The following is a 27,985-nucleotide window of genomic DNA, read 5'->3' as shown; positions in this document are numbered from 1 at the left end:
CTACTGGCAACATTGTAATGAAATTTCATACGAATATGATTTGGAAGCTGATACATCCCATGAAATTGTTTTTATATCTAACTCTCATAGAGGGCGCTAGTTACACGGTTCGTACCAAGTAGTATTGAAACTTTTTTAGGGTAGATGTATTGATTCAATTTTCGAGTGAACTCAAACATCATTTATTTTTACACCAAAAAGGTACTCTTGGTAAAATTCGATACTGTTTTCGAAATATTTTGATTTGAAAATTATGAAGTAATAACCGTAAGTAATGAAAAAGTTATTCATCAAAGACGAAATCACAAGAAGAGAATTGAAATAAAGACTGAGAAAATAAAATAAGATTCAGTTAGACTATCTCTGGATTCCATAGAGCTTGATAGGGGAATCAACGCTTGATTGACGAATAGACGTGAATTTGTTTTCAATCGATAATTCAGTCATGATCATTCAGAATATCATTCTCGCATCAAAAAATGATGTTCATACGTCCACTTAATTATTCTCAATTGCTACTTCTTCGATATATTCAGAAATGAAAAGGTTTCAGTGATTTCGTTGTAGAAATCGAGCGACTGTCAAATTGTTGATCGGGAAATTAAAATTTTATGAAACCAGCTGTAAGTGTTCTCCGTTTTCACGAATACCTTAAATATGGATGGCGTTACGAATATTTTTCACTAAGCAAACTCCAATTATTATTATTCCTATCCTAGAGACGGCGTCACCTTGTTTTTAAACATCCTGTATATTTCTAGTTGAAGGTTTCGATGCGATTCAATTTATGCGGCAAAAGCAGCAGCTCTTATGTCTTCTATAAATGTTAGTAACTGTCAGTTGAAATTAACATACTCCGAATTCATAGACATGTTGAGAAAAAATCAATATTGAAAAATTTTATATCGAAAAAAAAATTAAATTCACAGTGAAATTTGCGTTACATATTGGTAACACTATACCTATTATATATTGTGATATCTATTTCCGCGGTCACTCACTGGGCCAGAGTCACAAAGTAGTCTCTCTAATGTTAGCTACCTAACATTTGTAAGTTATATTTGTGGAAGTAGGTTGTTTTGATAACCTCCTAGACTGAAAAATTCTCATCATTTTCTTAAACGTGAAACTGTTGCAATTTTTACTAGCCGTAATGAAAACTGAAATAATTAAAAACGTAGGTTTTTTTGAAAACCTCATTATTCGCTCTCGTTATGTCATTCCTTCCTCCTCTGAAATTAATTAATATTTATTCAGATCTGCGAGTAGAGAAATGTAATGAATTAAATTCCTTTCATACTGGCACATTCTGGATTTCAAAAGTTCATTGAAATTTCCATCCAAATGAGCGAATGTTCACTTACTGTCGAAGTTGAGATAATTCAATTACACTGATGAATATTTTCACAGAAAAATCTTCCTTTCCTGGTAGATATAAAAATCTGATTGTAATTTCCTCGAATGATAAAATAAATTTATTTATAGCCAATGAGACTCCACGCTGAATCGGATAGATTAATTATCAATTCATGAACATTGAGTTCCAGCACGATACACATACAGAGTGAGTGAAAAGTAACGCACAGTATGCAGATCCTTTTGTGGAGAAATGCTAGAACAGTTCAAGTTTAATTCCGAATTATGCAAATTTTATATAGTGGAGGAGCTTGTTATGCTTGAGGGTAGCAATGGCAATCCAGACTTTTTGTCCTGGAAGTCTTATGTTGCTGAGGATGACTTGGTCACTGGTGGGGTTTTTATCAAATTCTTTTTGATCGAAGTAATGAAATACTTGAACTTATTTAATTCGAATTTTCTATTCCTTATAGATTTTGAGGCAAATGACATAAACACTCATGGAGTAATGTCCAATCAAAAAATTAGGAGTAGAGAGCATCTAATTGAAAGAATTTCCGAGGAATGCAATATTTTAAGCGAAATCCAAATCTCATCAGAAGTTCTATAGGAACGAAAAATCAGATATTGGGTAAATACCCAATATCTGATATTGGGACAAAGATTTTATTTATTCTTCTTGTAACAATGCCTATCGACTTTTTCTTCAGGGCTGCAAACAAATGAAAGTGTTACTCTGTTATGATAATTCAGTGAAAATTAAGGTAAATATACTGCTCCACAAGAGTTAGGGATATCGTATTCAATCGTTTATTAAAAGTATGTAATCTTCGAGAAAATCGCTGTAAAATTATTTAAAACTCAATCAAAACTTGAATCGATCCAATAAAAATCAGTATGAGACATTTCGTCAATCTGGTCGCCTTTTTTCTGAAGTTTGGTTCTTTGCATATGCTTCATGAATGTTCTTATTTCGAAATGAAGTCAGTTTATCAACAGCTTCGATTTGAAACGAGTTTTCTGAAAATGCCAAGACGTAAATTAACAAACGCTGAGGCTAATACGGCTATCGGAATGCTACAGGATGGCCTAACTCAAGTTGTTGTAGCGAAAAGGCTCCAACTCAGATAAAGTGTGATATCTCGACTCTGGAATAGGTTCAGGGAGACAGGTTCCGTGTTGGAAAGACCAAGGCTTGTTGGGCTTCGAAAAACAACATGCTCAGGATCGGTTCATCACCGTTTCGGCGAGAAGAAACCCTACATCTACGTGTAGAATGCTACGGAATACTCTTCAAAATGCAGATGGGGTCCAAGTTTCCATCGAAACCAACGTGTCATCAGACGACGTTTGAGAGAGGTGAATCTAGGTTCTAGACGTCCATTAAGAGGAGTTCCATTAATACGTGACCATAAGCGTTAAAGACTGGAATGAGCAAGGCAACATATCAATTGGAACGATCAATGGCGTAGTGTCCTTTTCAATGATGAATCCAGATATGGACGATTTTCAGATTCTCGAAGAATAAGGGTATGGACAATCCCACGCATACCCCGTAATCGTCGCTATGTCCAAGAATCCTTAAATGATTTGAGCGAGCTTCTGCCTCGTTTATGGAACCAAATTCCTCAAGAAATGTTCAACAACCTCGTGTGTAGTATGCAAAGAAGATGTCAAGCTGTTATTGATGCCCATGGAGGCCATACATTGTATTGATAGTCTAAAAATGCTCTGGAAATAAAATTTCGTTATTTTACTCGATTCTTCTTAACCACCCTGTATACGCTGCAGACCTACAGGCTAAAATTAATTTGCAGCTTGAAATCTTATTAATATGAATTTTCATTACAAAAATCTTATTTTAACCATATTTTTTTGCAATTTAAGTCAATATCCCTAACTCATGAGGAGCAGTTTATATTACTAGGATATTGGTGTTGTGTAAGGCATGAGAAGTAAAGATTTCTCTTTCTTTTTAACACCATGGATGATACTGAATCATGTTCTATAGGAACTGTAAAAGAGCGCAAACATGTATTCAGAAAAGGATGAAACCATTTCGAAAATTCAATGTGAATATTCTGTTAATCCTTAATTTCGCCTTTCATATTTCGTTTGCTTACATTTATATGTAGATTTTGATGACATATTATCTCCTCGATCCCTCTTCGACATGATTTCTTGATTTTCTCCGTGAAGTATGTTTACTGACATTCTCATATTTTTGTCTTTTTTTTCTCTTCTTTCTTTGATTTATATACATTGTTTGCTCATTTTTTTGTTTTTTTTTGATTTAGGTATATTCAAATGTATTTTTTCGTAAACTACAAGGGTTAAGTGGTAGAGCACCTTTGGGTGAACTTTCCCTTGGGATTTCTGGTGAAATAAAGACATTTATTATTATTATTATTATTATATGAAGTAATTTCCTGAATAAAATGATAATAAAGAATATGAGCAATTAAATGTGGATTTGGAATTTGATTAAACAATTTCAGAACTTAGGAACAGCTTTCCTTCTTTCGAAGATACAGCTTTACTATCTATTTCAGAATATTGCCACTGCATTGAAGAGAAATTTCGGAAAACCGGTGTATGCCAAAAAAATTGGAAACACTGGAATAAGGACTGATTATGGTAGAATCTAAAACGGATAACGAAGTTTTGGAAACGCAATTTACAGGGTGATTTTTCAACCTGCACACTACTGAATATTTCATTAAAATTGAATGAGCCATACCAAAGTTATTGATAAAAGTACAATCGTACAAAATACAACTTCTCCTAAAATCTGACGGTCTCATCCGAAATCACCCTGTAATATTAGTATTCGTATGTTCATTTTCTTCGAGATCAGAAAACTTGACGAAAACCGATTTTTGTATCGATGTTCTCTAGGAACTAACCGATAAGTCTCAACAACATAACGACCAAGACTCCACGGCTCTTTCTGCCTGATGAATGCTAACAAAAGCATCAACAGGCGTAGGAACTAACGACACGAAAGAGATAATCAGCGAAACAAGCTTACGTGAGTACAAAGGGAAACCACCAAATTGGCTTCTTGGAGATCTCCCCATATTCTCCAGTTAGCAGATGGGATTTCCATTCTGAACCATGCTGGAGTTGGCGCACAAATGAAAATATATCGAGGAAGGGTGGCTGGATTGGTTTATTGTTTGGTCTGTGCGTTTCATTGTGGTCGCGGGAGAGGCAGAAGGGGATAGGGTGGAATTGTCCAAATTGCGAATTATTTTCGCGCTTGGAGGAGCGAGATAATGTCGCCTACTAAGGTTGTACAGACAAAAAGTTGAGGTATTACTTTTTGCTGGCGATTCATAACAAGAGTTTGCGAATTATTTTAGTGCGAGTCTCTTGTCTCTAATTTGGAATTAATTGGGTAAATCAAAAAAGTTTTTGTTGTGAACAAGTCTATTAGTTATTTGAATATTGTACTCTTTTTGAAGAAAGAAAATGTTGCACACCATGTCCACATTTTGGACATGACGCCATCAATTATTTTTTCAAATAGCAACTATATAATTTTCTATGATTAACCATTTCCAATGACCAACGATTGTCCATGTCAAGGTTTTCATCATTCAGATGTATCAGCGTATGAAATACATATTTTCACTCACCCTTACTTTCGAAATGTTTTTTCCTTTTTTGAACCTTTGTATATTGTTTTATATTCATTTCTATTATTCAATTTTGTTTTTTGAAAGCAAACTATTACCTAAGCTCCTTGCGGGAAACTTGAACCACTGATTATGTTTCCCGACCATAGCATGGGTAAAGTCTCCCGCACTCCCTTTTAGTCTATTCAGCAGATGTTTGCTCCTTTTACAACTATTATCAAAAAGGCTCATCGTTTGTAAAACAATTTTAATCAATGCAAGCAATAAAACTTAATAACATCACGCAGCGTACTCTTCAGATAGTGTAACAAACAAAAATCATTCAATTTCTTACTTCCTAAAAACAAAATCACTTTCAACCCTCTCATTCCCGAACTGTTTCGATGGCGGCCAAAATGAAGCCGCCACTAGCGACGAGTATGTCGCAAGCTATTTACGATACCGGTAGCGCGAAATTTGAATTGAAATATTTGAGGTGGTTCAAGTCTCCTATCTGAGCAAGTCTCCCGGACTCCACATTAATTGATCATAAATCTTTATTCATCATTTGGCAAAGTAACGATCAGTAATTTAAATTAGGTACAATATGTCGAAGCAATTCTACAATTTTTAAATGTTGAATTGATGTGGCCGAGATTTGATGAAAATCCATAATTGAACTAAAAACAGAATTGTTAGTGGAAATCATAAACTAAATTCTTTTTTCAGGTCTATAATTTGAACATCATTAGTAATAAGTAAGCATCAGATTCCATCCTAATCATATTAACCTTGATGATTTATGAAATCTAAGAAGACCTATGTAAATATTTCATTATGACTTAAACACTTTTCAATACTGACGCAACCAATTCAATCCCAATTAATACTTATTTATTTATTTATTTATTCATTCAAAAACAAGAATTCCAGCAGATGAGAACAACCAAACATAAGTCCATATAGACAGTGTTTCAAATCAACCTTATTCTCTATCAATAGCTGAAAAAATACTCAAACTAAGTAAATACTTAGAAAATCATCTGAACTTATTCTCACATCATTTCTGAAGGAGCATACGCTCCCACCTGGAAACAGGTTCACCGAGCCCTGATATTAGTTAGACTAGCATTCTCGATAATCAAGAATGATTCCAAAGATGCCTAGCAGGAATATGAAAGTAAACTGCCCAAAGAATTTCAAGACACTCTATTTGGTCAGACATAATGTTAAAAATGATTTACCTATATCTCAAAAAAAAAAGATCTTAACAGACTACGGTTTCCACCATTCCTTCTTTGTCAGAAAATAGACCGAGAAAAGTTTCATTTCTTCTATCTGTTCTAGAGATCCCCTCACAAAATATCGAAGAATATTTGGGATACAGGGTATCCCAAATTCTGGTCCAGAACTGGATCTGAAATATACAACGAAAAAATCCGTCTGTTCTACTCTTGTGACATTTTTCACTTTCCTGTTCTTTTCGTTACTTTGAAATCGTAACAACTGAGGGATCAATAATTTTTCATTTTTCTGGGTTTATTGTAAAGTGATTCATCTTTTCCATTATCGGGGACATTATTCTTCCTTTGTAATTGCTTTCATTATTTCCAACATATAGATTTCTTTGGTCCTATTATTTCCTGTGTGTGTTTTTGTTGATTCAATTCAGAGTTTATTTTTTCATAATGTTTTCTTTTTAGCTCTTCTACCTCATTTTTATTTCAACAACCGTATATTACATTTGTTTCATTGTTTTTATTGGTATATCTTTGGCATCTAGCTTCAAAAAAATTTGAATCACCTTGTAACCTTTCTGAACTGAAATGAAGGTTCCACAATTCTATTTTGATCTATCTGTTAATTTTCCAATAGAACTCCATCGGAAACAAGCCCCCTCCCCCCTTCCTAAAATCCATCAAATATATTATCCCCACCTCCGCGAAATTGCTTATGGAACGGAAATTATTGTGGATGGCAACTATAAATTACAGCGAATTGATGGAAATTTTCTCGTTTCGCAACTGAAATGTAAATTACGAAGGCGTCGCAAATAATTCAGTGGGGAAAGCGGTGATGGGAAGTCTGAGTTTTTTATGAAAGTTGTTTTCGTTCGTAGTCACGGCTCTGTATACGCAGAACGGAAGGAGAATTGTAAAATAGGAAGAACCCGGAGTCTACAAGAAACAGTTCGATGTTCGAGGGAAAATGAAACCTGAAGAGCGCGTTTTAGCTCGAGGGAAGGTTAGGATAATGTGCTTTTTGGTAACATTATTCATCATTTATGATGGCAGTTGTGTGCGAATTTTTATCTCTATAGAAGCCACGTTTTTATATTTTATATTGCGACTATCCGTCTGTTCCGATATTCCTGAACAGTACTGTCAGTATTTCAGAGAAGATGCCTATTGGCCCAGTCGGTCGAGTTCTATTGTTATTCGATTACTGGCCAGTAAAACCAGCAATATCGGAACAGGCCCTACACAGGGTGTGGGCGGTATGGCATATTGAATGGATAGTATGATTCCTGCGGATAGAGGAGGTTAGGGCGGTTCAGAAATAGTTATTTGTGCAACCAGTTGGGAAAAGCATTATTTTTCTTAATGGGCGTAATGTTACCCAAATTGTTTCACACAATGAGGTTCCTAATTTTGAATAGGGTGTGGCAATGAATTCAAAGTAAAATTAATATGGTAACTTGAGTGTCAAAGAAAGAAAAATCATGCCTGTTTCACTAATATTTTGAAATGTTATAACTAAAAACTCTATTTCCAGCATTAAATACAAAATAAAGTTCTATTACAATGAGTCAAGGCCTAGTTAAATGAAAAGCTTTGTTTTTCAACTTTGAGGTACTGAAATGAGACATGCAAGCAGAATTAACAATCATTCATTAGTGTAAAGCATCTATAGTAGAGCTCCTGATGATCACTTTGAACACCTTTTGTAAAACTTGATTCAATGAAACGATATTTCCAATATTGTTATTTTTTCTCGTTTTCTTTCATCATTAAGCCCCATAGTTATGAAATTAATATTTTCAAGTGAATTTTCAGTAATAGTTCCTAAGTTACAAAAATGCTGAAATTTAATAAAAAATAGGTATTGATTTCACAACTGGGAGGTTTAAAAATGAAAAAAAACGAGACGAAATAACAATTTTAATTCTTTATGAGTTTTACAAAATGAATATTAAGTGGCCACAATGAGCTCTAATACATGCTCTACACCTTATGATGAAGGATTGCTTTATTCTGCTTGCATTTCTCCTTTGAGTTGCTTGAAATTTCAAAAACAAGGTTTACATTAGGCCTCAACTGATACTAATAGGAATTTATTTTGTATTGAATGCTGGAAATACAGAAAGTTATACCATTTCGGAATCTCAATGAAATAGGCATGTTTATTCCTGCTTTAGCAGACACGTAACAGCATCCTTTTTCACAACACGCTAGGTTAAACTCAGAAAAAAATGGGCAAAATCAATAAAATTTGAGTTAGATCTTTGTTTGAAAAAACACTATACATGCGCCCCAAAAATCATAAATTACATTGAATAGCGCATCTATCCGGAAATATTATCCAAAAAACAGATTGAAAAAATTTCTTCATTTGGAGAATATCTCGAAAATCAAGGGAGTTTTACTAAACATAAAACATGCACCGTATTATCCATTCATTATGCCGCACCCTATATATTGCCGGGGGTTGATTGATTATTCGTATTCAATAACACTCATTATAGAATTAGTCAATTCGGCCGAACACATCTTCATTTTCAATGTACGTTGTAGCCTTTAGTCAAAGGTTGTAGTCTTAGTCTATCAATCAGTCTATCAATTTTCAAAAGGTTGCAAATTGGTGAAGGATCCGAAATAACAAATACGATTTTTGAAAAGTGGGATAATTCTAAAATAATCCCAAATGATAATATGGACAACGACTTCCAGTTAAAAGCAGTTTGAAATTAATTCCGATACATAACATCCGTTGATATACAATCAGCGAAAGTAAGGATCTAAATTCAATATCTCTCAGGGTTGTCTCAATTGAGAGGTCCCTTGTGGGGAAGGGTCCGTCGAAAATGAATTTGCTAAAACTCATTCGAGAGGGAATTGAGTGATCTATCTTTTTTTCAACCAAACATATCGCAAATGGCGAGTATACTAAAATTCATTTGACCATCCTTACTAATATTATAAATGTGAAAGTCCATGTGTTCAGAAACACATGTCCTATTTCGATGTGAATTTCACTTTAGTGTAGATAATTTATTCGAGTAGATTTTCGTGTAGAATTCATTTCTCAATGATGAAGAGGTGACGCAAAATGTATTTTTTATGAACAAGTCGTGAATGAAGCCGTTGATTTTAGGCTTTTATGGCCAACGCTGGATAAACTAAAAGAGACAGAGGAAAATGATCGAATACAATTTTGTATTCGATTGTATTTATTAATCTTTATTGCTTTTAGATTAAATTATTCGTATTGAGATTTGTTGGCTTTCTGCTCATAACCCTTCTTCAATCATTCTAATTAGGTAGGTATATCATTGTGATATTATTATTGAGTAAGTTATAATATTTGATAAAAATATAACCAATTGTAATATAATGCAGGGTGATGTAGCTGACGCAACTTGGAGTCACTGAAACTGGAAATCGAATAGAAATGTTAGAAATACGCGCACAATGGATGAAACACGCTTTCGAGATCAAAAGTAAACAAACCCAACAACAACAAACCTCGAATATATACCTCTGATTCAGTGATTCAATCCAACTGCTAACAAAAAGGACTTTTCCCAAACGAAAACTAGGAGATAATACCCCCGGTTCGGAATGGACTAACAAACAGAAACGGAAAATGTTTCCAAGTTGTTAGTACCGCTTCAATGAAATAGTAGGAGGAACTCGGTCGGAGAATTTACGGCCATCTACAAGTGGTTAATGGCTCAAGAGTGCGGCCCAACCTCTTTCCCAGAATTTAATCATTATAGTTTCTTTGAGGAAGGAGTATGCTTCGCACTCTGAAAGCAAAAAGAAAAATGTTGGTTAGAGGTAGGCGTGGGTGGCAGCGGAGCAACTGAAATGGGAAGTTGAAGATTCTTATATATTTTTTATGGTCTCGTAATCTCGCTCGAAAATATATCTGGAGCAATGAAAAGTTCAGCTAATGCAGGTTAGATGAAAATTTACGACTCGGCGAAATTGATGCAGTATTTCCTTCGAGGTATGAACAATCACGAATGGAGATAACGGTTACAAAATGACATATTTCCACTAGTGTAAGGGCATTCGAATTGTCCTTGAACACGGAAGTCATTTCACGCTATTAACGGTCGATAATGTCTCCAGTGTTGCAGAAATGGAAGGAAATGGATTTGAATTGTGGAAGAAATGTATTCGCACGACTGACGACTGTTATCAGCAATATCTACTTGGTCATTCTTTCTAAACTCCACCTAAAATCATGTGAAAAACTAAATACATGAAATTTTATTTCAGTGTGTTATCCGGAGTACCTCAGAAGGAGCTGTCAACTTCCTTCTCCCAAATGGCATACTCAATAGTTTACACTTTTTTGAACCTCGCTTTAAATTCTTATCATAATCTGATGAGACTCTGATGAAGAGAATTCATTGATAATTCGAAGTTCTTTAAAGATTTTCGAGCTTATTTTTTATTCAGGATGATTTGAAAGATGATCATAGCTACTTGCCTTCGCGGTTAGAGAGTTGAAATTTTCAGAAACTGTTATTGATGCCAAATTACCGAATTTTGATTCGAAATTTCAAATATAAACTCATATTTCATATAATTATCTATTCCTTGAACCAATCAATTATATCCTCTGCACCAAAAATGCGCAAAATCTACTATTTCCCAGATTATAAAAAACAACACTTTCATAAGGTGAGTAACTGATTCATTTCTAATTATTCATCTCATTAATCAAATGGTACCTACTGCTAAGCATCATTCATATCTGTGAAATTTCCATCTGTGTTCAAGTTTTCACAAAATGTTTGGTTTCACCAATGAGGATTACTTGAATCTCATTTCCACTCACGACAAATGTAATCGAGCGTCAAAGAATATTGTCAAAAGAATATTGAACAGCATGAAAAATTTTGATAATAATGCATTTTGCTTCATTTTGAATTGTTGTTATCCTTTTTATTAAATTCGATGATTGGTTTTTTGGAAATATGTATAACCAAAATATTTATATGTCTAAAGCTTTAGATGGTGTTTTATATAATACTTCTTTAAGATAACCTCACAAAAAAAATCCAGTAGTGGAAGCCAGGCTATGGGTCCATAAGAACCGAATCAAGATTTGATTCGAGAAAATGATCCTTGTCTTTGTCAAATTGACCAATGAAATCTCCACTCATACTTGAAATTTCGAACTTACATTCACAATAGGTATCAATTTGAGATTTGGTTCAAATTGATCCAACAGTTTGAAACATTGATAACATACTTTGTCGAATCGACTACTGAAATTGGTAATCTATTATAATAGAAATTCATACATGAAATGTTGATGTTTCTGTTTCATTATTGAACAAAAAATTACAAATGTGCTACCATTATAATCAAATCACAAATATGAGCTAGCACAGAGGAAGATACTTTTTAATAACATTCAAAGCAGTTTTTTCAATTATCTTTTCAAATAAGCTAGGCCTTACATGTATACAAAAACTTGGGACGCTGTGTATTCCAGCATTTCTTTTTTATTTAATACTTATACATCTCATTTCTTTTGACACTTCTGCAATTTGGTGTGAAACATGAAAAAAAGGTTTTTGGTTCCTTTTTCTTTACGTTTTCGAGTTTAAGTTTATCACTATCTGTTTTATACAGAGCCTTAATCCAGACAATATTTCCCAAACCTAAAATTTATTTCGAAATTCTAAACAAAATATACGAACAGAATCCCTTCATCTTTTGTTAAAATACGAATGTCAAATGATTATAATTAAGCAGCCCCATAGCATAGGACTGATATAGATAATAATATATTGTCCACCTGTCAAGGCTCTTCAAATTTCCCTTTGCAATTGTCCCCAACATAAATTCAGAAAATTTCCGAAAACCTGGGATTTCCTGCTAATAATACTGAATACCGGGATATTGATAATATCAGTTGAAATCTTATTCCCTAATAATCGGAACCCTATACAAAACAGCTCTCTACTATATACTTGCTTCGTCAGAATAAGGGGTATGAATCCACTTTACCGATACCGAATGAAAATCTAGATTATACCTATCCCATACATTTCATCTCTCCGGAGGAATAACCCTCGCCATGATTCAGCCAAAATTTCAAATGAGGTAGTTATATTCAATTCGTGCTCTCGTATTGTTTTTCATTCATCCGCCTCGATCTACGAGGAGATATATGAAAGCAGGACCTTAAAAACCCCTCGGGAGCACAAGATAAGCATTCCCGATGATCTTTTCCATAGACACTCTGTCATCGGACGCATGAGGATCAAAGATGAGGATGAACGCGAACTCGAAAAGCCTTTCAATCAATTTCAGCAAAATGGGAACCGTTTCCACATAATGGGGATAGATTCCGAAGGAATTATTCATGCTCTCATTCTTCATTCATCTCAGGTCTTCGGGAATTTCGGGTTATGAATTGACCGGGGTTTCGGTTCGTTAAGAAGCTATGGACCGGGCATCTCTTTGTGTATATCCTTTCGAAGGACGCCATTTCATTGTGGGTATTATATTCTAGTTCGCATCAAGCATGCTCCAATCTTTATGCTCACAGAATAATCTGGATATATTCTATGGTCTCCCAAGATGATATTTTTCTGAATATATCTCTACTTTGTCGGAGTGCAAAAATATTCAAATGCATATACCTATAGGTCGAGGAAATTTTAAATGGACAGGTCGTCAAATAGCTTACGAAGTTCTTACAGATGATGTAAGTAGCGGTCGGCTTTTTGGATTTATAAACGTCTTCTTCGAAGCATTCAATTTATCGAGTTTTACTTCAGTGATCGATTGAAAAATTTGAGATATATATTCATATTTTAGAGGGATTAATTAATCGCGGTGTTGCATGCCACAAAAATTGTCTCTTAGATTTGGATTGGGATATTATTGCAGTCTAAAGAAGACCCAGTAGACTCTAAGAATTCCATTAAAAATTGGCAATGGTCGATGAAGACTTCAATTTTAATGGTATGTCAAGATGACTTCAGTAGCTCTCAGAAGTTCAACATCGAAACAATCACCTTTTTCAAAGATACGGTATTGGAGGGTGAAATTTCACTAATATTGGAGCTTATTTGTGTATCTAAATAGTAAATCTGTCCGAGTGTCTGACCAATAAAAACGACAATCGGTTATATCAGTAAGTAGTGGACTTCTGCTGGTAGAAGAAGAAATCTGTCTCCAGTTTATATTCTAATATAGCAGCAAGGCTAAGGTGAATGTAAAATTCATAAGCTGAAAAGTTCATAATGTCAATGTCAGGACTGCTTTGACGTATCTGGAGCTTACATATAAATGTACATAATTTACCTACTTATTTTCCGATTTGATCCTAATCATTGGAAACCAACTATTTTGAAAAAAAGCCACATGATACAAGGGAACCCTTGTGATAAATCGTATCACCATATACCATATTTCGCTGTAATGCTCTACGCAACAAAATAGGGAAAAAATTGAATTGCTTTACCGAAAAAAAACTCTGCCATTATATCTATAATTTATAAACTAGAAAAACCTGCTGACATATCTTGATTTCCGAAATAATTTAAACCATAATTCTCAAAATGTTCGTTAATTATTGCGTAGATAAATTCAAATCATTATGAGGACAGCGTGTAAGCTAATCTCAATGAAATACAGTTTTTGTTTAAGGATTTATTAGGGTTAATTATCCTATCGTAATACGGCCATAATTTTCCAGAACATGGCGATAGTGTTATCGCTTACAACGCTATAATTCATTGGTTGTTCAGGATGTAATTAATTCGAATCAACTTAGTTTAAGGTAACAACTGTTTTAAACGCTGTTCATGGAGTTGCCGTTGACACCCCTATCTGCTGTAAAGGGGTGAATTACAATGTATCGATTGAGTAGTACAACTAAAAAATTTTCACTATTATTGAGTTTATATCGCACAAAATAGTGAACATAAATATGTACATCAAATTGAAATGTAAGAAAAACATATCATAAGTGAAAAATTAGAGAGAACTGGCAAAAAAATTTGGAGAAAGACAATAATTGTTTGAAGGCTTTCTGCGTTGGTGAAGCAACAGTGGATGGGCCCTCAAAAAGAGGTTTTCAATTTCTGTGAATATGTCAAATACACCCCTCTCAAAAATTCAACCAACTGAAGAATTACATCTTGTTCATGTCAATATATCTACTATATTTTTCAACTGAGCTTTCCTGTTTCTATACATAGTGATATTTTGTATACCTAACTGTTTCTGACGTCCTGATCAGAATATGTACATCATTTTCTACTGAAATAGTCTCTATTTGAGATCCAATTCTACTGTTGAAGTCACAAGACTATTTCAGATAAAAAACAATAACTCAGAATAGAAACAGAAATAAGTAGGTTATCACGTTTTTTGAAAATTATGTTGAATGTTGTTCTTTTTTATGTGAGGCTACCGAAGTAACAGTACCGGTAGATTCGGGTGACTTGGGACAGTCCTGTAACTTGGGACAATTACCCCCCTTGCAGATTTCTTTGCTTCTTACTATTTATGAGGGAAGGGACAAACATATAAGATTGTGTAGCGTCTTTTCGGTTAGTTTAAAAATAAATTCCTGTTGAGGTTGCCGTGACCATAGCGTTTGAACGAATTCAGGGGAGTAAAAGCGCGTTTTTTTATGGCCCTTATACTTTCTAGTGTCCTGTACATGTGTTTCACTTTGCGCATGTGTAATTTTTTTTCTGGATACTTGGGATATTGGGATATTAGATATGTCATGAAACAAGGTTGTTTACAAATCAAACGGCAACATGGATCTCATTCATTTATTTTGTTGTTCATAGGGTGACTTGGGATAATGCCGAATTGATACATGCTTCTAATTGGCAGCAGGAAATATGCCGATTTTTCGCAGGATATTATTATTTACGGTATTTCCACAAAGAAATCACCAAAGAATGGAAGAAATCAAAGTTCCCTTGTTTTGTTTAGTTTTTTTACATTTGAGTTGCAATATATTTACTTTCGCTGTAATAGGGGTTTATCATTTCATTTCCTTACTGAATTCCAACTATATAATCACAAATTCTAATTTTTCAAAACAATACACCGTTCCAAGTCACCTATTTCATTTGAGAGTTGAGAAATCAATGAATTTTAACTTGTGTCCCAAGCCTCCCAACTCGGTGGGTGACTTGGAGATTAGATATCCTAATCAATTGTTTGAGTCATTTAGCATATTTGAACGTCTTTTTCACCTGAAAATAGGTCACCGTTTTTGAAATATGACAAGTTGAATTTCAAAATCGTCCCAAGTCACCCGAATCTACAGTAACTAAAACGAATATTCATTTCACAGTTCTATCTTTCATAGATGATAACAATGAGTATCGCTATATTGGGTTTGTTGAGCAATATTGCATCGCATTTTATCTCTTCTCCTCTCAGAAGCTTGTCAAAGAGCTAATGAGAGTTTGGTTGGGATTTTTTTTGTGTTCTCACGCCTCCTTAGACACAAAATGTGAATTTTAAAACTAACAGTAAATTTTCTAGTAACAATTCAAAAATTGCCTCATTAGTTCCAAGATTGAACTCGGGATTTCTCCAGTATTTTTATGGAATATCAGAATATGCCGAATATTTCTGGAAATCCTCATTATCCTAGAAACTTCTCTGCGAGAATTCCTAAGTTCCGAATATTTCACTTATCGGTGATGGTTTGGTTGGTATACATCATTTCCCGAAGGTATCATCATTCCGGAACCACTTCCGAGTGCTTTTCACGCTTCTCGCACGAATGGGGTGAAATAGAAGGATAAGTAAGTTCAACAGTTGATACATTGTTGGGATCTTTCAATTCAATTAAGGGTAGGTTGTTCGAAGTTTGAATATTTGCCATGTTATTCGAATAGTATGTTTATGTGTGTTTGTATGTCCATTTCTCTGCCACACTTCTTATGAATGCCCTATAAAAATTTCATATAGAAGGTGATCGCCGGGTCTATACCCAATACCCATTATAAATGGGACGCTCCTAGTTGCAATTAATACTTTCGGACTATAAGTTTGGGAAGAAACGATGTTTCTGTACTCGTATATTCTTCTAAAATATCGATACAGATCACAAAATGAAAAGATGTTCTGCAAAATATATCTCTGAATGTCTGAATGTTGACTTAAACCGTACAGGGATAGAAGAATCCTGTTCCATCTGTGCTGGGTTCAAAAACATATATGTTGACTTTCTTCTTACCATGGATGTCAATATGAGACAATTCAACGACCAACAAACAAGGCAGTAATATATGGAATGTAGTCACACAATGTCTTGAAATTATGAGTTGAAAAATCTGTAGGAAACATATAAAAACTCACCTTGGGCACTTTTCAGAATAAAAATTATCGTCCACCTGCGAGACTGTTCGAGTATAGGATAAAAATCATGAGCGATTTTTTTCACAATTCAGTCTGGCAAATCGAATTTAAATTCCTTCGTATTTAGCGATAAAATCAGATTTTGCTCACGCATTTTCTATGTAGCAGAGAAAAGTCAGAAAGGGCGTTCTGAAATTTCCAACTTATATCCAAATGGACGATAATTAACATAATAAACTCATTTATTCCTATTTAATCAGGAAGTTAGTGAGTTGATGTTCGCACGAAGGTAGGGGTGGCGAAAGGAGCATCAATTAAAAAAATTCTAGGGTGACAAATTATGGAAATGAATAACTCCACGAATATTGTGCAAAATTTTTTCCATTCAAAAAGTATTAATGATCCGTAAATCTGAATGGTGTTGTATTGAGTTCATATGGCAAGCTATTATTGTTATATCAATATGTATGTTTGCCATGTTTGCTTCTTCCATATTTCTCTGTAATAGTCACATGAAACGTTTTTTTCTGTTAGCGATCAGTGTTTGACATACAGTAGGTTGTGGAATAATCTCATTGCGCCTATTATTATACATAGGTACACCAAGAAGATCGACGAACGACGAATTTCTCAAAATTGACTCTGAATACTGTGGAAGGAACTTGTCATGCATGTAAACTTGTATATCTTATCAAAGGTATTATGACTACGAGTGTCATCTTCAAATTTCTATGTAAACTACTATTGAATGATATTCAGGCTGTTGAAATTTTCGGTCCTTCGAACACTCAGAATTAATAACTAATTAGTTGATTGCTCGACTCCATATCATCCTGAACCATTCAAATTGAATCTTGTAGGTTACTAGAAATATTATTATAATTCTATAACACCACTCCTATTAATTCCCGAAATGTAATACTTATTTCAGGATGTACTGAATGTCAGAATGTAATTATCGATTTTAGCGTCATAACCAACAAAGAGAGCTATTATTCTAAATGAACTAAATTAACACTAATGCGATATATAATGGAAAATGATTCCGATTCGATAATATATAATATGAAATGAAGTTTCACTCCAGTGGTCACTATGTCATTGGTTAAAATGATGCAGAGTAATCCCTGTTGAATTTCAACACAACATGAATTTCAATGTAGATTCATCGATTTATCGGTTTTCGGTCTAAAGATTAACCAGATGTTCAAAAACCTCTTGATTGTTAACATCCCAAGCTTGCGGCAATTCTGTTATCATTTTAGGACCCTGAAGAAAGCGAAATTGTTCATTATAATTCAATTCAATCATTTCGTCATCTCGGAAAGTCAGAAATTTTTTAATTCGTCAAACGGAAAGAAAAATTTTTTCATTGAAGAACAAATATTAATTTATGTTATTAACTTTCCGAGGTAAAATTATCTCTTCTATGAATTTCCACATGAAAAAATTTCTCGAAAATTCTGGCCATTGGCCACAATTCGTATCCTGATGAAAAGGAAAAAAGATATTCGATAAGAGCTGCCATATTTTCGACGAAAATGGAAACTATTGTAATATTCGTAACTTCTACTTATCGTTCAAGTGTTCTGGCAACACTCCACATTCTGGTAGTCTTTCCCCCTTTACGCCTTATACGGATGGCGAGAAAGTCACGTGGTATAAACTCCTCTTAACAAAAGAGAGGTTTTTGAATATCTGGTTCATCTCTAGACCGAAAACCTGGCAAACTCTACATTCATACTATTGAACAAAATAAAAAATAACTCCCTCTTCTTTTCAATGGAAACACTCGATAATAATAATAAGTCCACCACCACGAGCCCGAAAACGTGGAAAGAGCTCCAACAGAGCTTAATCCTTTTGATATCTGAGATATCTGGGATGAGTGAATTTTCCTCTGGAGAGGGGTGTGAAAGCTAAAGTCAATAATTCATTGATCCTTTTGAACATGTTTATACATGCATAAGATAAGTCAAAATACCAAATAAACTAGGTTCTGATACAATCATTTAAGTATTCATTTTACAGTATAATAACATTTTTCCAACAATAAGCTTTTAACATTTTTCTTAAACTCCTTATAAGTAAGATTTCTTAAACTATATGGTAGATGATTGTAAAGCTTTACGGACTGGTACGTAGGAGACATTTCAAACCTAGCAGTTCTATGTTTGGGGATATATAGCAATCCCTCACCTCTAGTTTTATAATTGTGAAAGCTGAATAGTTTAATCATGCTCTGTTCATTTTCTTTCACATACAAAAGGCATTTGAGAACGGAGATGGGACAAGGTGAGGATACTCCTTTCAACAAACAATGTTCTGCATGACTGACGCGGAGGTATATTGTACATCATACGCAGTATACGTTTCTGCAGTATAAAAGCCCTGCCAACATCCGAGGAATTTCCTCACAGATGAACATTATATGAGAAGTGGCTATAAACTAAACCATAATATATATTTTGAAGAGTTTCAGGAGGAAGAAGATTTTTTACCTTACTTATAGGAAAATAAGAACTTTTGAGCTTTAGAGCACAATTAATCAATGTGAGTGGACCACTTCAAACCACTGTCCAAGTATATGCCGAGAAATTTGGCACTTACTTTAGATACTATATCTTCATCTAAATAGTGAATAGTGAGATCGAGATTACTTTGACATAACGTGAAATGAATGCACTCAGTTTTGCCGATGTTAATCACCAGATTATTCCCATGACACCAGTCTACGAAGCAGTTTTTAAGAATGCCACACAACCTTTGGAGCTCCTCAAATGATGAAGCTGTTATTACCACTGACGCATTATCAGCAAATAGAGTTAATAAATATTTTTTTATCAGCGAAGCACCCTGATTGGCCAGTAATTTGATGAACACCATGCGCAGATTGCTAGGGAGCTCGTTGATAAATAGCAAAAAGAAAAGCGGGCCAAGGACGGAACTGTGGCACTCCCAAGTTAACACCATGTTCCTCAGAAAGTGAACTTTCTAGCTTCACACACATGGATCTACCTTCAAGATAGCTACGAAGCCAGTCCAAGAACACACCCCGAAATCCTAGGTTGTAACATTTGTCCAGAATGAACTGAAACGACAGACTATCAAATGCTCGAAGAGACGTTGTTGTTATCTGTTTCTGAAATCAACATTGAATGCCCTTCAAACATAGCCTAAGTTTATAAATCTTAGGTCAAGTTCCAGTGTTTTTCTATTGAGAAACATTTATTCACCTCAGCACTTGAAAATTAGGATTAATTGGGATATATTTTGTGAAAACAGTATTTAATTTTGAGAGTACCAGATTGCACCATCTAGTGGAAAACTGCTATCTCATTTCAAATCATTCATGGGACATACGGTTTCCGAGGTACATCCTTAATAAATCACCCTGTACAAAACGTCGAGTACGACAATAAGTAGCTAAAAAGAAACAAATAATCCTTCCAGAGTAATCGACAAGTTCTGTATATTTTCATCTTCCAAGAAATTAAAATAAACAAAGTGACATAACCATTTCATCTCTCTTCTTGTTTCATTTTTGAGAATTGCATTTCTATTATATGGTTGCACACTGTATACAAGATATGGCTGAATTGTATGCCATTTTTAACATACAGGTTTAATGAATTTTTTAACATTCTGTTTCAAACCCTTCGCAGTAAATTTGACAGTATAACTTGATTTTGTTTCTTCGGCTCCCTCGCATCCTTAATGCAGAAGAGGTTTAGGAAGGAAGAACGAATCTTTGTTGACGTCAATGCACGAACGATCCCTAATTATATTCTCATCATCCATGCATGGATATTTCAGAACAGAATGAACTATGCAATGATTGAATCAACCATCCTTCCGCCTCCACCTCCAAAACCTCAACCAGTCCTCCACCAAACTGAATTATTCTATTCATCAATAACCGTGATAGCTGAATAATTCATTTCTGCAAACTTCGATTATACGACGAATTTCAGTTCTCGCAGAATTTGTATTCATTCACCTAGAAGCGGTTCGATCGTGTCGAACCAGCGACATCCAAAGTTGGTATTATTACTCGGGGCTATTGCCAAAGTGTCTTGCGGAATTCGGACTAATTGTTTGTGAAATCAATTAGATGTCTGTCACCGGCAACCACGGAGGAAGTTCCCGTAATAACCGAATTTCCTCCTCAGGTGATATTTCTGGATTACTTGCTGGGTAGAATTATCGACCGGTAATCCTTGACCTCCTATCTTGAGATTAGAGGGGGCAAACGTACCGATTTCCCATAAACTCGACAAATTAGATACTCGTGAACGTTCAAAACTCCTGAAGGAACGACGAGGTTATGTTACTGTTACGTCGTAAAGTTGATGAAGTGAATAGAGAATGGAAAGACCATTTGGGAGCTCGTCGAGGGAGTTCGTACCTAGTTGAATTTCCTGTGAAATGCTCGATAGCATTAGGCGTGTTCAATAAGAGCACATGTGCTTTTCCCGAAGGAAAATGGGATTCGGAAAAATAATACGACATACTTTGTTTTTTCAGTTTTAAATTCAAATGAATCTTATATTATAAGTATTGAGATGTCTAGAGTAGAGAGGAAAAATTTGTGATTTATCAGTGATTTTCACAGTTTTGAATAATTTTAAAGATTGTAAATGCCCTCTTGATGATTTTACATTTAAATGTTGTACAGAAAGCTGAACAAATTGAGAACAATTTATGATCAGATTTTGTGTTACCAATTTTATAATATTTCCAAGTCGAATGATGAACTTTGAAAGAATCTTGAAAACTACTCCTGAGCTTCAAGTTAAATAGTCAAAAATCCAGGAAAATTAATATCCTGTGAATCAGTAAAGACCTAGGTTTATAATAATTGTCTCGAAATAAACCAATATATCGATTGAAATTGAATCTGGGAGGATTCTACATCTTGTGAAACTTTTTACTTTTTACTCCGAGTCTCTGGAACAAAATCAATTAAAAAATGGAAATAATTGATTGGCTCCTGCCTAAATTCTTGCACTGATTTGTCAGGGGCATATCAAATAGAAAGATTGTTGCCTGACAATGAACGAAAAATGGAACTTTTAAATGCTATAGACTCTGAAACGTTACGTTAATTTTGAAGTTCAATTTTTCGTTCATTGTCAGGCATGCAACAATTTTTTCTATCCGATTTGCCCCTGACAAATAAATTAGTGCTAGGTTTTACGCAGGAGCAAATTAATTATTTCAGAGACTGAGAGTGAAAACCCTGAAGAATTTCAGAAGATACCTACTCAATATGCCAAACTTTTAGATTTATTCAGTTAGCCAAATAATATTGCATGGCACCATCCAGGTTGCCGAGGACTGATATTTTACTTGATAGTGTCGATAATAATTTTTCTCTCATCACAATATTTAACATCCTGTTCATCTAATAACTGATACATTTTTGGATATTTATGAATTTAATCAGTAGAACATATATAATTGAATGTTAATTTCAGTTTTCATTTGATCGAATATATGTTTTCTGATGAGTAGATTCGTTTCATAACATATAATCTGTATTTTCTCAATGCAATATTTCATCAAGATTACCGGATTGAGTGATCGAAACGAACATCAACCCTTCTAGTTGGAGAGCCCAAGAGGGATGTGTTAGGTTATGATTCACTAGATCGTGTCAGATTAATATAAGAGGAGATACCTTGGACCCTGTAGAGTACCTCTACCAAAAGTTAGACCTGTATATAGGAGGAATGGTCTAGGACAGCCTGTCAGAATAGCAAAAACTCGCAAAAATATTCAAGAATAACGGAATAAATATAATCTGACAGTTTCAGCAGACATAATAAAAATTGGCCATAAAGGTCCCAAAACTCAGTTTTTCTGAATTATCTACTCTCCTGGGCTTCAAATTATTTTCGCTTTCATTATAAAAGTTGTAGAGCAAAATATTTCCTACAAAATTTTTCCGAAGCAATTTTCTCTAACTTTGGACGTTTTTGAGATATATGGCGTTGAGTGTATATTCGACTGGGTTTCTACATTGACCTTGGCCTTTCGCATGTGTGGCTAAGCTCCTCGCCCTTATCACCTTTAAGGGCGAGGAGCTTAGCCACCCTTAAAGGTGATAAGGGCGGGGAGCTTAGCCACACATGCGAAAGGCCAAGGTCAATGTAGAAACCCAGTCGGCTACGAGTATGAAAAATTGCTTCAGGCAATGAAAAATTTATCATCTACAACTTTCATAATGAATATACAAACGATTAGAGGTACAGGAAGGGAGATATTTTAATAAAATACCTTTTTATCTTCTTCAAACTGTCAGATTGAGAAATCTCCTCTGATTTAGTGTCAGATACGTCTGCAACACCGAGATTAACCATCTATATGAAAATCTGACACGTTCGAGTATGTACAAGTGACGATTATTTTTTGCATTTTCAAAGGACCGCTGTAGCTTCCCTTAGGTGCAATTACTATATCCTCTAAAAATCTGACACGCTCGAAAAAAAATTTTTTTTTAACCATTTTCAAGTCTTCCATACGGCCAGCCCCACCACGCAAACTGTCAGATTAACATGGATTTATTATCAGAGACACGTAGATACACTATCTTAATCTGACGCGCTCGAGTATGTACACCCGACGACTTTTTTTTAGATCTTTAGAAACCTACAGACGCTTTCCCCACCGCTGAAAGTGCATACATTATAGAAACTTTTTTTCTTTCTACCAACTAATCTTCAAGATCCACGACGCTCGAGTAAATCCCGATTCAGCATGGTCGCGTCGCGTCGGCGTCGGCTGCCCAACTATTAACCACTATTGAGTTTATGAAAAATGGAAATGGCTCTTATGATATCATTTTTTCAATGGAAACCGAATCGACTGTCTTTCATGTCATTTCCCTTGTGAACAAAAGAACATTGCGATTGGATTTCACGAATATATAATAAAAATGATACGAAAGGATATTATAGATACTAGAAATGACTCAAATTTGCATACCTGAATATGCATGAGGTTTATTCGGATAATTTTCGCTCTTCTTTTATCACCATTTATATGCGGATTTCAATCGGGGTTGAAAAATGAAATGCGAGTGGTTTTTCTGAATATCAGCGTTTTAATCGATATTTCCCTTTAAGTAGAGTGTAGGAAAACTGGCATGAAAATAGTAGTTATGAGAAACCTTTAGTCCATTGACTTTCATGACAGCAGTAGGTTGGCACTGGAAATTTGACACATTCCACACTGTACAAGGCAAAAATGGGAGGTTCGTACTTTTGGCAGAACATTTTTCAGTTTTAAGTAAATTAGTGCTATGTTGTCCGTTCTATATAAAGTAAGTAGAATACAAAAATTTGACCACAAATTTCAGGAGATTCCGTCTAAAATATCATTTTGAATAATTCATTTCGAAATTTCAATACTAGCTATGGCATTTGTTACATTTCAAAATGTATCAATATATTCAGAGCCGACAACTATTCGTACCGTAGTATCGCCGTCAGTTGATTTTCCTTTTTATTGCCATAGACGTTTCTATGTATGTGGTTGTGACCATGAAGTTTGATAGATCAGTGAGTGCTGGCTCATAAGCCACATGTGATTTATGGATGTCATAATGCTCAAAGAACAGATAGGATATGATGATTGTGGACAAAAAACTATTAACTGAGTGGAGAAATTTGTTTATATTCTCATTGTGAATTGACTTTTACGGAAATTTTCCTAGTGGACTTCAAAAAACGAATCATGAAATTGTCTACCTGCCCTAAAGTCTCTTTCTCGTAGAAAACATTCGATAAACTGATGATATTCAGTGCACAAATACAAGATTTTCCGATCGAACTATTTTCAGTATAATATAATAGGAAATATAGAAGGGAAACATTAAAAATCATGTGGCTGTCAGACTTTTGAAAGTGTTGTTGAATTGATACCTTATATCTCTTCAGCGCATGAGTCTAGCTCAAGTAGTCTTCAAATAAATTGAAAACACAAAATTCCAGCTCCATTCAAGGATCTATTGAAAGAAGGTTCAGGGAGACTTCTTTCCATATTCATCAAATAGGTCACTTTGAAATTGAATCAACACATTCCACCTACGTCAGACCACTCTCCATAGACCTAACGACATACGCACCCGTTTCAGAATAAACTTGAAGAGAATTACTCCAGAGCTCTGGGGATCGTGGCCTTTTCATACTGTGAAATAATTTTGTTGAATTTACACGGTGAGGGGCTCGCTGGAGTACTTCGATATGGAAATTTCCTCAGGGAAAAAAGACTTATTTTATATTATATCAGCACCTGATTTAATTTTTGGGGTTTATATTCGAGTTTCGTTTGCCCAACTTCATTAGCCTTCTTTCCCATTTTCATCACATGAATTGAGCTGAAGCAAATGACTTTCAGAAGCTTTATTTCAGAAATGTAGGGAGCATTTGAGAGTCGGAAATTCATGTTCATGAATTCAACTATAATGTGGTATCAAGATTTTTTTTAATCTTCAGTATTGAAAACGATTTTCTCCTAATTGGACAAGGCTCAAACCTGTTTAACAAATTGGCATAAGTGAAACGTTCATTAAAAGTAATAATTTTTCACTAGAATATTATTGAGAAAAATTTTGTTACCCCGAGAGATTAATGAAACCTCAATTTCAATTTGGGATTCTTTTGGAATCTCCAGTTTATTATGATCGAACTTCAACATGGATATTTTAGGCTGTTCTGAAGTGATTGATAGACAAAGTTTTCTCTCCCCATATCTAAAACAGGAAATGAAATGAGAAAACAACAACTGTTATGCGTTCGAGGTTATGTACTAATTATCAGAAGCAATTTCTAACCCCAATGTTTCCTTACAAATTCAATAATACGGAAATAATATAAATGAATCAATAATTCGATGTAAGATTTTGAGGCCTACAACAACTCTTTCATCATGAATAAAATATTCGGAAATATTATCTTGTATTTTTCGTCTATTCTTTTTTGATCGAAATCTTCTCTATATCATTTTTCAGGCAGCACTCTTTCAAAAAATATCTGTACCTACTGTATAATTCCTAATTCAGTTGCAATTTGTATAAATAACAATTTTAATTAATTTTTTTATCATATTTTTAGTTTGTGTTTTATATGCTAGGTGCGAAACTATCAGACATCTGAGGAGAAATTTTGCAAAATATTCAGATACGTTTCTGAATTAGTTAGTACAAGAAAGTATCTCAAGAAAAATATCGTTATCAGCAGTTATAATATATAGGGCGTAAATGAATAGTTGAAAATTCAAGGAGTAATTCCTTGTTAAAAACTAGTGTGGGTTTTTCAATATATTTTTTGAGCAATATCTGCTTAGATACAGCTCCCTAAAGATAAAAACTTTTAAAGAAATTTTTAATTTGTTGCCTTGAAACCAGAGAACTGGCAGAAATTAAATTGAGCAGGCATTCTACTGGCGCGGGAAGGAAATCAAGAGAAATTTTGGTAGTGTTTCCCGATAATTGCAAGGGTTATAAAAGGCCACCCCTAAAATTTGTTTCGCAAGTAATAGACCGACCTACAGAGTTTTTTACAGTGTTGGGTAATGAATTCATCATTCATTCATTCATTGTCAGTAACAAATTTCATAAAATTATGGCAGATCATCGAGTCCGTACGACAGTTTTTTCAAAAAACACAGGTTTTTCAAGAAAATTCCAAATAATTTTCACTTTAAGGGGATTATTTTCCTAGAACAGTAGTGTTTGAATGGAAATTCATCTCTTTCAGAACAATTTCTTTAGTTCGTTTTGGTATCTTTTTATAAAGCTTGTATTTAATTTTTCTTGTATGTGTTTATGAGCGTAACAATTTTTTTCTACTACTGGATGTCCGATTAAGCTGAAATTTTGTGTTAATTAGATCACATAATGATGAAATTGGGCTGGTCTGATAATTCAGATGATCGTTGGAAAATTATTCATATCAATAATATTTTACCCTTGAATGCGCGGTTAGCAAAGATTGGTCAGGGAATCAATGCTTGATTCACGAATCCACATCCATTATTTTCAATTGTTCATTGAGTTATATTCAGATATACCTAATTATTCCACCAAATTATAATCTATTTACATGCATTCGATAATTCACAACTGATAAATCTTCAATATTTATTCAAATTTCTATGATTTTATTTCGTGAACCCCTTGTTAGTCACTTTTCCTTGACAAAGAAAGTTAGAAGAAATTGAAATCATTGAATGTATTCCTGAAACCAAACTTCTATTTGAAAATTTTTACTTTTTGGGAAATTAAACGTTGAGGAGTTATGAAAACTGTTCAGTACAACCTGTCCCATTAAAATAACACCTCAAGCTTCACTTATATCTTTATTTGTGGTAAATTATTTCATATAAAATCTTGATTCAAAATATTCGATTTAGATTTATTTACTAAAACATATAAATGAATCATTTCGGAATTTTTTCCCTTGATGTATTGAGCTTGATTTTCCTTTTTCTCACCACACTTTTTCTTTAATTTTTTTGCTATTTACCATTTATTTTTTTGTGAATATAATGATTCTTCTTATTTTTTGTGAAACAAAAAAATTATACCAACGTGCAGTCCATGAATTTATCTGAAATATAATCAATATCAACGAGATCGAAACATTTGATAGAGAATTTTTTGGTCGTCTTGAAATGTTGGAAAAAAAATTATTTTTTTTCAGACGGACGTTCAAATAAAACGATGGTTAATAGAACAACCCTGATTGTGAAAAATAAAAATATATAAAAGTCGAAAATTACTAAAAAAAAAAGAAAACCGAGAAAAAATAGCGTCACGCATAAAATGCTCCACAGGTAAAAACTTACCAATAAAACACGGGCCTTCCTGCAGCACAAACTAACAAAGACATATCTCCGCACGCGGCTGGCGCTAACTGAGGCTCGGCGTAGTTCGCGCCGCGACGCTGGCGCCCGAACCCCGAGCGGGGACGCATCAAAATGCCAGCGTCGGTGGGTCAATAAGACGCTAGAGGCGACAGAGTTGGGTTTAACACGGCGGTAGGATGGCACCCACCTGCGTGAGTTAACGGGGAGGTCCTGAAGCAGGATGGCGACGGTGAAGCTGTATGGTGGTTGTTGCACGTCATCCACGAATCCACCAGTTGGATTTCTGCACGATTCTTGGGTGAGCGGCGCTTACGATGTGATTGAATTTGACGGGGATATATTGGAAATTTTTTAGGAATCTGTGTTCGAGAATCTCAATTCCGATGGCGGAAATAACACCCACACAAGAGATCATCCCAACTCTACCATTACCTTGAATTCATTTTCGCCGAACAAAGTTATATTTTGTGTAGGTGGCAATAAATTAATCAAGAATGATCACGCCTAAACGGGGAGGCAATGTATACAATAATAAGGATTCAT

At 34.5% G+C, this 27,985-nt stretch overlaps 1 protein-coding gene across 1 annotated transcript in view; it reads right to left on the bottom strand.

Annotated features, from left to right (window-relative positions):
- Nucleotides 1-27,562, bottom strand: part of LOC123313489 (insulin-like growth factor-binding protein complex acid labile subunit) — a 93,823-nt gene extending 66,261 nt beyond the window's left edge. Inside the window, exon 1 of the mRNA XM_044898398.1 lies at nucleotides 27,422-27,562. The gene's annotated coding sequence lies outside the window, so the exon portion shown is untranslated. The remainder of the gene's footprint in view (nucleotides 1-27,421) is intronic.
- Nucleotides 27,563-27,985: the final 423 nt, after the last annotated feature.

Source organism: Coccinella septempunctata, chromosome 5 (assembly GCF_907165205.1).
Source record: "Coccinella septempunctata chromosome 5, icCocSept1.1, whole genome shotgun sequence".
In the NCBI taxonomy this organism is placed as follows: Eukaryota; Metazoa; Arthropoda; class Insecta; order Coleoptera; family Coccinellidae; genus Coccinella; species Coccinella septempunctata.
Note: the sequence above shows the minus strand (reverse complement) of the source record. Positions and strands in the feature narration are given on the sequence as shown.